This window comes from Palaemon carinicauda, chromosome 25, assembly GCF_036898095.1.
Source record: "Palaemon carinicauda isolate YSFRI2023 chromosome 25, ASM3689809v2, whole genome shotgun sequence".
In the NCBI taxonomy this organism is placed as follows: domain Eukaryota; kingdom Metazoa; phylum Arthropoda; class Malacostraca; order Decapoda; family Palaemonidae; genus Palaemon; species Palaemon carinicauda.
Window position 1 is genome coordinate 91,163,063 of NC_090749.1, and position 9,071 is coordinate 91,172,133.

Consider the following 9,071-nt stretch of genomic DNA (forward strand, 5'->3'; position numbering starts at 1 on the left):
AGAGCACTAGTAAACAGGATAACGCTGGTGTGCTGGCAAACGCTGAGGCAGTGGCGAGCGCTTCCGCACTGGGGAGCGCTGGATAGATGGCACTAGCGCGCAGGAGAACACAGGCAAGCTGGAGGGCCCTGACGTGCTGGCGAGAACTGGAGAGCTGGCTAACACTGATGTGCTGGAGTGCGTGTACGTGCTGTGGACTGCTGACACGCTGGAGAGCACTAATGCGTTGGAGAGCTGGATAACAATAATATACTGGAGGGCGTGGACGCGCTGGGTAATGCTAACGGGTTGGAGAGCACTGCCGATCCACTGGGTTCTGGGGCTCAGGAGAGTGCTGGCGAGACAGGGAGAGCTGGCGCGCAAGAGAGCACTGGCGGGCGGGAGAGCTGGCGCGCAAGAGAGCACTGGCGGGCGGGAGAGCTGGCGCGCAAGAGAGCACTGGCGGGCTGGAGAGCTGGCAAATGCTGATGCGCTGGCCAGCATGGAAGAACTGACGCCCTAGAGAGTGCTGATGCGCTGGAAAGAGCTCGTGTGCAAGAGAGCAATACCAAACCGGAGGGCACTGGCGCACAGGAGAGCCCTGCCGAGACGGAAAGCTCTGAAGAGCAAGAGAGTCCTGCTGAGACGGAGAGCGCTGAAGCGCTGGAGAGTGCTGGCGAGCAGAAGACCCCTGGCGAGCTATTGAGCGCTGGCCTGCAGGAGAGCGCTGGCGAACTGGAGAGCGATGACGTCCTGGCGAGCTGGTAAACGCTGATGCGCTGGAAAGCACTGACACGCAGGAAAGTGCTGGAGCGCTGGAGAACACTGGCACATTGCAGAGCGCTGGAGACCACTGGCACGTTGCAGAGCGCTGGCGAGCTGGAGAGAGCTAGTGGGTAGGAGACCGCTGGCACTCAGAAAAGTGCTAGCACGCTGGGCAGAGCTGGTCCGCAGGAATTCGCTGGCGAGCTAGAGAGCGCTGACGTTCTGGTGATTGCTGTCATACTGGGGTGCGCTGGCATGCTGGTAAACGCTGATGCGCTGGAGAGTGTAGAAGCGCTGACATGCTGGAGAGTGCTGGGGAGCTGGAGAGCACTGGCAAGTTGGAGGGCGCTAGTGATTTAGAGAACGCTGACGTGCCAGGGAGCTCGCAAACGCTGAGGTGCTGGAGAGCGTGGACGCGCTGGGGAGCGATGACGCAGTGAAGAGTGCTGACGCGCTGGAGAGCGCTGGCACACTGGAGAGTATTAGCACGCTTGAGAGCTGGAGAGCACTGGCCAGCTGGTGAGTGCTGGCGCGAAGGAGAGTACTGGCGAGTTGGAGAGTGCTAGAGTTGCAGGAGAGTACTGGTGAGCTAAATTACACTGACGCGCTGGCGAGATTGAGAGCAGTGGCAGGCAGGAGAGTGCTGGCAAGCTGGACAGCAATGGTTTGCAGGAGAGCGCTGGCACACAAAAGAGCACTGGCAAGCTGAAAAGCGCTGATGTGCTTGTAAGTGCGTTCGTGCTGGCGTGCTGGAATACGCTGATGCGCTGGGAATCATGGACGCGCTAACGCGCTGTGGAGCACTGACACGCTCAAGAGTGCTGGCTACCTGGAGACGCTAGCGCTGAGGAGAGCAGGAAAATGCTGGTGTGCAAGAGAGCACTGGTGGGAAGGAGAGCGCTGGCAGGCAGGACAGCACTGCCGAGTGGGAGAGGGATGACGCACAATAGAGTGCTGGCGCGCAAGCGAGTACTGGCACCCTGGCGAGCGCTGGCATATGCTGATGCGGTGGACAGCACTAGCGTAAAGGAGAGGGCTAGTGCACTGAAGAGCTCTGCAGAGCGCTGGCAAGCTGGCATATGCTGATGCACTGGAGAGCATGGACACGCTGGAGAGCGCTAGTGCGCAGGAGAACACTGGCAAGCTGGAGAGTGGTGGCGCAATAAAGAGCGCTAGTGCGCTGGAGGGCGCTGGTGAGCTCATGTACTGGAGAGCACTGGGGCGCTGGATAGACGGCACTGGTGTGCAGGAGAGTGCTGGCACGCAGGAGATCACAGGCGAGCTGGAGAGCCCTGACGTGTTGGTGAGTGCTGTGGTGCTGGCTAACACTGATGTGCTGGAGGCCGTGGACACGCTGTAGAGTGCTAATGCGTTGGAGAGCACTGCCGATCCGATAGGTCCTGGGGCGCAAGAGAGTGCTGGCAAGCCGGAGACGCTGATGGGCGGGAGAGTGCTGCCGAAATGGAGAGAGCTGACACGCAGGAAAGTGCTGGAGCGCTGGAGACCACTGGCATGTTGCAGAGCACTGGCGAGCTGGAGAGAGCTAGCGGGCAGGAGAGCGCTGGCGAGCTGGAGACCGCTGCCACGGATTAAAGTGCTGGTGCGCTGGACAGAGCTGTCCCGCAGGAAATCGCTGGCGAGAAAGAGAGCGATGATGTTCTGGTGATTGCCGTCTTGCTGGGGAGCGCTATCGTGCTGGTGTGCACTGGCGTGCTGGCAAACGCTGATGCGCTGGAGAGCGTGGAAGCGCTGACATGCTGGAGATTGCTGGGGAGTTATAGAGCACTGGCAAGTTGGAGAGCGATAGTGAGTTAGAGAACGCTGACGTGCCAGCGAGCTGTCAAACGCTGAGGTGCTGGAGATCGTGGACATGCTGGGGAGCGATGACGCACTGGAGAGCGCTGGCACACTGGAGAGGAGAGTATTAGCACGCTTGAGAGCTGGAGAGCACTGGCCCACAGGAGAGCTCTGGCCAGCTGGCGAGTGGTGGCGCAAAGGAGAGTACTGGTGAGTTGGAGAGCTCTGCCGAGGCGGAGAGAGCTAGCGTTGCAGGAGAGTACTGGCGAGCTGGATTACACTGGTGCACTGGCAAGATTGAGAGTACTGGCAAACTGGACAGCGCTGGTTCGCAGGAGAGCGCTGGTGAGCTGGAAAGCGCTGATGTGCTTGTGAGTGCGTTTGTGCTGGCAAACGCTGATGCGCTGGAAATCATGGGTGCGCTGATGTGCTTGTGAGTGCGTTTGTGCTGGCAAATGCTGATGAGCTGGAAATCATGGGTGCGCTGATGTGCTTGTGAGTGCGTTTGTGCTGGCAAACGCTGATGCGCTGGAAATCATGGGTGCGCTGATGCTCTGGAGAACACTGATGCGCTGCAGAGCCCTGAAGGGCTGGAGAGCGCTGACATGCTGGAGAGTGCTGACGTGCTGGTGAGTGGTACCGCGCTGGCGAGGTGACAAACCCTGATGTGCTGTGGAGTGTGGAAGCGCTGGGGAGTGCTGAGGCACTGGAGAGCGCTGACAACCTGGACAGCGCTAGCCCACAGGAGAGTACTAGCTACCCAGAGACGCTGGCGCTGAGGAGAGCTGGAAAGTGCTAGCGCGCAAGGGAGCACTGGTGGGAAGGAGAGCGCTGGCAGGATAGCACTGCCGAGTGGGAGAGGGATGGTGCGCAATAGAGTACTGGCACCTTGGCGAGCGCTGGCATATGCTGATGCGGTGGAGAGCGCTAGTTTGCAAGAGAGGGCTAGCGCACTGAAGAGCGCTAGTAAGCGCTGCCGCGCAGTAGAGTGCTGTCGGCCTGGCGAGCGCTGGCAAGCTGGCATATGCTGATGCACTGGAGAGCATGGATGCGCAGGAGAACAATGGCGTGAAGGAGGTCGTTGGCGAGCTGGAGAGTGCTGGCGCAACAAAGAGCGCTAGCGCGCTGGAGGGCGCTGGCAAGCTCTTGTGTACTAGAGAGCGCTGGCGCGCAGGAGAGTGCCGGCACGCAAGAGAACGCTGGAGTGCTGGATAGATGGCACTGGCATGTAGGAGAGCTCTGTCTTTGAGTACCAAAGACACGGTCTAAGACCGTGTCCTTGCCCTCTTGAGGAGGGATCTCAGGGTCGGAAAACCCGTCGAGAGCCCTCATTTGAGTCAGAACTTGCCAAAACACATGTTCTGACTTTTGCTGGTCTCCTCCTGCTGTGGGACTTGCAGCGAAGTCTCCTTCTATCCCCGAAGGCTCTTCTTGGGGAGAGTCGCGGACATTCCCTGAGTGGCTAGTTGGCTCCATCCTAGTCCTAGTAGAGGACTTAGCATGTTTTGGAGTCTTTAGAATCCTTCCTGGGAAGGATGTAAGACTCCAACATTGACGAGGGTGGCATGTTCCTTCCAATCCCCGACTGAGTAGACCCCTCAGTGCGAAGAGAGGTTTCATCCATTGGTGCGAAGGGGGAAAGTCTCTCCTCGCTCGATTCCCTTGGGGACGGGAAATCTTCGTCCGAAAAGGAAGGAGGGGCAGTCTGAGGAATAAAAGGAACCTGCCTTGAAGGTCTGCGTGGAGACAGTTTCGCCCTTGGGGAAGTGACCGCATCTGAAACTCCTCTTTTTCTCTTCAAAGGGGTAGAAGAAGCCATGGTTCTGGGTCCCAATTCAGAGAAGACAGGCTTGAAGGCCTAAGTTACGGCTCTGATCAGGGCACCGAACCAGGGCTGTTGGCTGACAGACGCGCTGCCAGACATGCCCTTTAAAGGGAAAGGGATTGAGGGATCCCTGGGAGGAGTCACTATCATTGGTGGGTTCGCCTGTGGTAGCTTTGGGATCCTGGACCCCTCTGGAAGTTTCCCTTCTCCCGCAATGTGCGGTGGTATGCGCTTGCAGGGAGGGGAATGAAGCGATGGTGACCTTACTGTACGTCGTTCAGTAGTCTCGCGCACGGGAGGATATTGGCGCTCGCGCGAGGGAGAACAATGGCGCTCGCGCGAGGGAGAACAATGGCGCTCGCGCGAGGGAGAACAATGGCGCTCGCGCGAGGGAGAACAATGGCGCTCGCGCGAGGGAGAACAATGGCGCTCGCGCGAGGGAGAACAATGGCGCTCGCGCGAGGGAGAACAATGGCGCTCGCGCGAGGGAGAACAATGGCGCTCGCGCGAGGGAGAACAATGGCGCTCGCGCGAGGGAGAACAATGGCGCTCGCGCGAGGGAGAACAATGGCGCTCGCGCGAGGGAGAACAATGGCGCTCGCGCGAGGGAGAACAATGGCGCTCGCGCGAGGGAGAACAATGGCGCTCGCGCGAGGGAGAACAATGGCGCTCGCGCGAGGGAGAACAATGGCGCTCGCGCGAGGGAGAACAATGGCGCTCGCGCGAGGGAGAATATTGGGGCTCGCGCGCGGGAGACTGTTGGCGTGCGCACAGGATTATCACATTGAGTGCACGGGAGAGTGTTAGCGCGCATCTGTGCCGGCCATAGGGCGCGCGCGCAGGAGAAAGTTCCCTAGCGCAAGGGCCCGGAGTTGAATCAAGTGGAGTGTGCGGAAGCGCGGGAGAATGTTGGCGCGCATCCCTTGGAGAGGATGGGTGAGTGTGCGCAGGGCGCGCGCGCGTATCCTTGTGGATGCATGCAGAAGAAGGCTAGCGCACAGGTGTGCGCTGGCGAGTGAGAGAAGACAGCATTGCTGACTTCCCGGAAGTCCTGCTATCTGTTGACAGTTGGCACGCAGGTTTTACCTGGAGCGTAGGATGATGCGCAGCATGGCGCGCCGAAGAGTTAGATGTTGGACGCTTATGCGCGCCAGCAGGAGAATGTTGGCGCCTGGGAGAGCGCTGGCGTGCACGAGAGCGCCATTGCGCAGGAGGTTGATGGCGAGCAGGTGAGCGCTGACGCACAGGTGACTATTAGCGCGCAGATGGGCGCGGGCGCGTAGGAGACTGTTGGCGCGTGGCCGCAGTTTGCGCAGGGCGCGCAGGAGAATGTGGGCGCATATGCGCATGAGGGCACACATAGCGCGTGATGGAGCTATGCTCCTGTTGGAGCATATGCGTGTACGCTCTTGATGCCGTGTTAGGGTTCTGGTGAATATCCGCACGTAATGATGAGGCCTGACGAGCCACTAAAGAGTGCTCGTCAGGTCTCGTGGGCGCGTATGTTATTGGCGCGCAACAGCGTGCTTGGGTGGAGCCTTGTTAGGCCCATGTAGAAACGGCGACGGCAGGTCTGTCGAGTGGAAGGTCGACGTGTCTTTTAAAAGGACGACCTCCCACCGAAGGAGATCGCGAACGATCTGCAGAAAGGTCCAGGACCAATGCAGGAGCAGTGATGGATGATTGGTCTAGAGGCTCCTCTGCGGGGGACTGCATCGAAGATATTGAACCAAAGAGGTGCCTCCTCACTGCAGGTGAAGGAAGGCCTCTATGGTGAAGAGGAAGGCGAGCCTTCCGACGAATGTACCCTCTGGGCCCCGTTGGATCAGCTACCTGACCTTCGGCAGTCCTCGAACTCCCCCGAGGGAAAGAAAAACTAGCAGGAGAGACTGACGATGGACTTAGTTTCTCCCTCGTAGGTTGAACAGGAATGGAAGAAACTAAGCCGTCAGCTACCGTAGAGTTTGGAGTGGAAGAGGTGATGGGTGATACCGCATTGGATACCTCTGACACCACAAAGTCGACAAGAGACAGAGGATCAACCTCTGACGGTGACGACGAATACTTAACAGCGGCACTCAATCGGATGTAGTTAAGCAAAACCTCCTTGGAGGCCGAACCCGTAAGCCCCAAGGAGGACCAAAGCTGAAAAAGGGAGGTTAGTGACATATCCTCCCCAGCGGGGGAGAGATGGAGCTGCTTCGTTAGGGGAAGCAACGTCATCTCTCGAGCCCCGAGGTTGGTTAACAATACATCGGTCTACGCTACCACTCGACAGTCTCTCGAAAGACACCGACCGAGTGGGAGCTTCGGAGGAGGTTTGGGCAACGGAAGAAGAGGCCTTGGGTTTTTCTCCTTTCGAAGCAACCTTTGAAGGAGAAATGTCCCGCTTGGACTTCTTCTTCCGCCGTCGCGAAAACCTCTCCCACTGGGAGGCAAACCACTCCCTACTACTCACTACACTTGTTGTTACTATCACACCGTTGGCCCTTACAAGAAGGACAAAGGGCGTGAGGATCAGTCTCAACCACCGACATGAATGTTCCACAGGGGCGATCGGGAAACCTAGGGCAGGTGCGCATGATCGCAGAGGCCAACTTCACATGTACAGAACTAGTAAAAGAAAAGAACAAAAGCAATTAAATGGGTGCCAATATGACGGCGAGGATGAGAGCGGACACGTCCGACCACCATCTGAGCCGAGAGCAAAGTGAGCTCAAGCAAAGGTGTGTGAAAGGGGGGTAGCAAGCTACCCTCCCCTACCCCTGCTAACTAGCGGTGGGGGTAGTAAACCCTCGTTAAAAATTAATGGCTCGTCATTTCAGCTACGCCAAAAGTAATACCCCTATTAAATAGCGTGGTTTTTATTCCAGTTATGGAACAAATGGGTAGTTAACCCTCGCTAAAATTTAATGGTTCGTCCTTTCAGCTTTGTCGAAAGTACGGAACAAATGTTATTCTAATTGTTCATTACTTCTCTTGTAGTATATTTACAGTAATGTATTTCCTTTCCTCTATGGGCTATTCTCATAATTTATATATAAAAGAGCTATTCTAAGGTTGCTACTGTTCTTAATATATTATTTTCATTGTTCATTTCTTTTCTTGTAGATTATTTCCTAATTTCCTTTCTTCACTGCGCTATTTTTCCCTGTTGGAGCCCCTGAGCTTATAGCATCCTGCTTTTCCAACTAGAGTTGTAGTTTAGCTTGTAATAATAATAATAATAATGATAATAATGAATAATAATAATAGGGTCCTTTGTAGACTTGCGGACAGATCAATAATTCATCCTATTTCTGCCCTATCAAGAAATTTTAATGTCAACAATTTGTGAGTCTGTCAATTATAACATTTGCTAAGAAGGACGGGCATTGGCCAGGATGTATTCTGTACTGAACGGGTATACTGTACTGTATAGGAAGTAGGTATCAGCTGTATGTTAGGTTAGATGGACATAGCCTACATTAGGCTAAGGCAGGAGCCTTTGTAATATGTTGGAACAAACCAGAAGTAATAATTGTAGTAAGTTGGGACAGACTGCAAGTAATATTTCGGGGTGTATGTATGATAGCGGCAAACTATATGCATGATGACAGCCGACTAAGAATAGGGAACTACTGTTAGGGGGGGTCGCAGAGGGGGGCTAACATAAGGTAAGTAGGCAAGGACACGGCTCGTAGGTTAGATTAGGGGGGGGGGGAAGTTCACGTTAGATAGTGTTCATTTTTAATGCATGCTGGGGGGGGGAGGAACTGGCCGCTAATATGAAAAGGCTCCAATATTTCAAAAAGACATTTTAAAAAGGGAAACAAAAATAAGGACATCAACCAACCTAACAAAGGAGCTGTATCCTTCCCTACCAGGGGGAGGGGGGTAGACCCCATTACACTACCGTAACTTTACCCTACCCTAAGACAAAGTCTCAACTCTGTGCTTGCTTCCCAACTGGATTCACTCCTGGCAAGGTAATACTGAATTGTATTTAGCAAATTCAGGTACATTCTGGACTACCTCGTCTGACTACATTGGAACCCACCGCTACATTTCCTCGTTGCTCTCTCCACAACACTGAAATTCCTCGTTGCTCTCTCCACAACACTGTGATTGTGGGCACACTACTAGAAGAAGAGAGGAAGGTGCTGCATTTCTAATATGCTGCTATGCTGTGAAAAGGGATGTCAGTTTATATATAACAAAACAACAATTAAGATAATGGGAGACGAGGTAAAAGAAAACGATTCATCTTCGACAACAGAGTAGATTTTCCAAAATATTCGATACTATTGCGATTATATTCTAACGCAATGCATTTCAATTAATTACAGATAATCATACCACTTTCTTACCTGTCTATATTTTTTCGTGGAACCTCTTCAGTTCGGTTCGAGAGTTAAAGTACTTTTCAAATCAATTCTCATTAGTTCACTAGTATATGGTGGAGCCGATTCTCTCTTGATCCAGCGACGGGTTCCAGACTTCAACTCTTGACCAGTCGAAACAATAGATCGATCATAATATGATCGTTCTTAATTTAAAGAAAACAATAAAAAGGTAATAATACATTAGTATTGCTCAAAATAGCAAGCCAGGGAGGGATATCAATTTAAAATTTACATTAAATTCTTACTGTGGTGTTTGTATTTATTCAGTAAATAAAATCTATAACAACTGGACTATAACCAAAAGAAATAATACACCGATC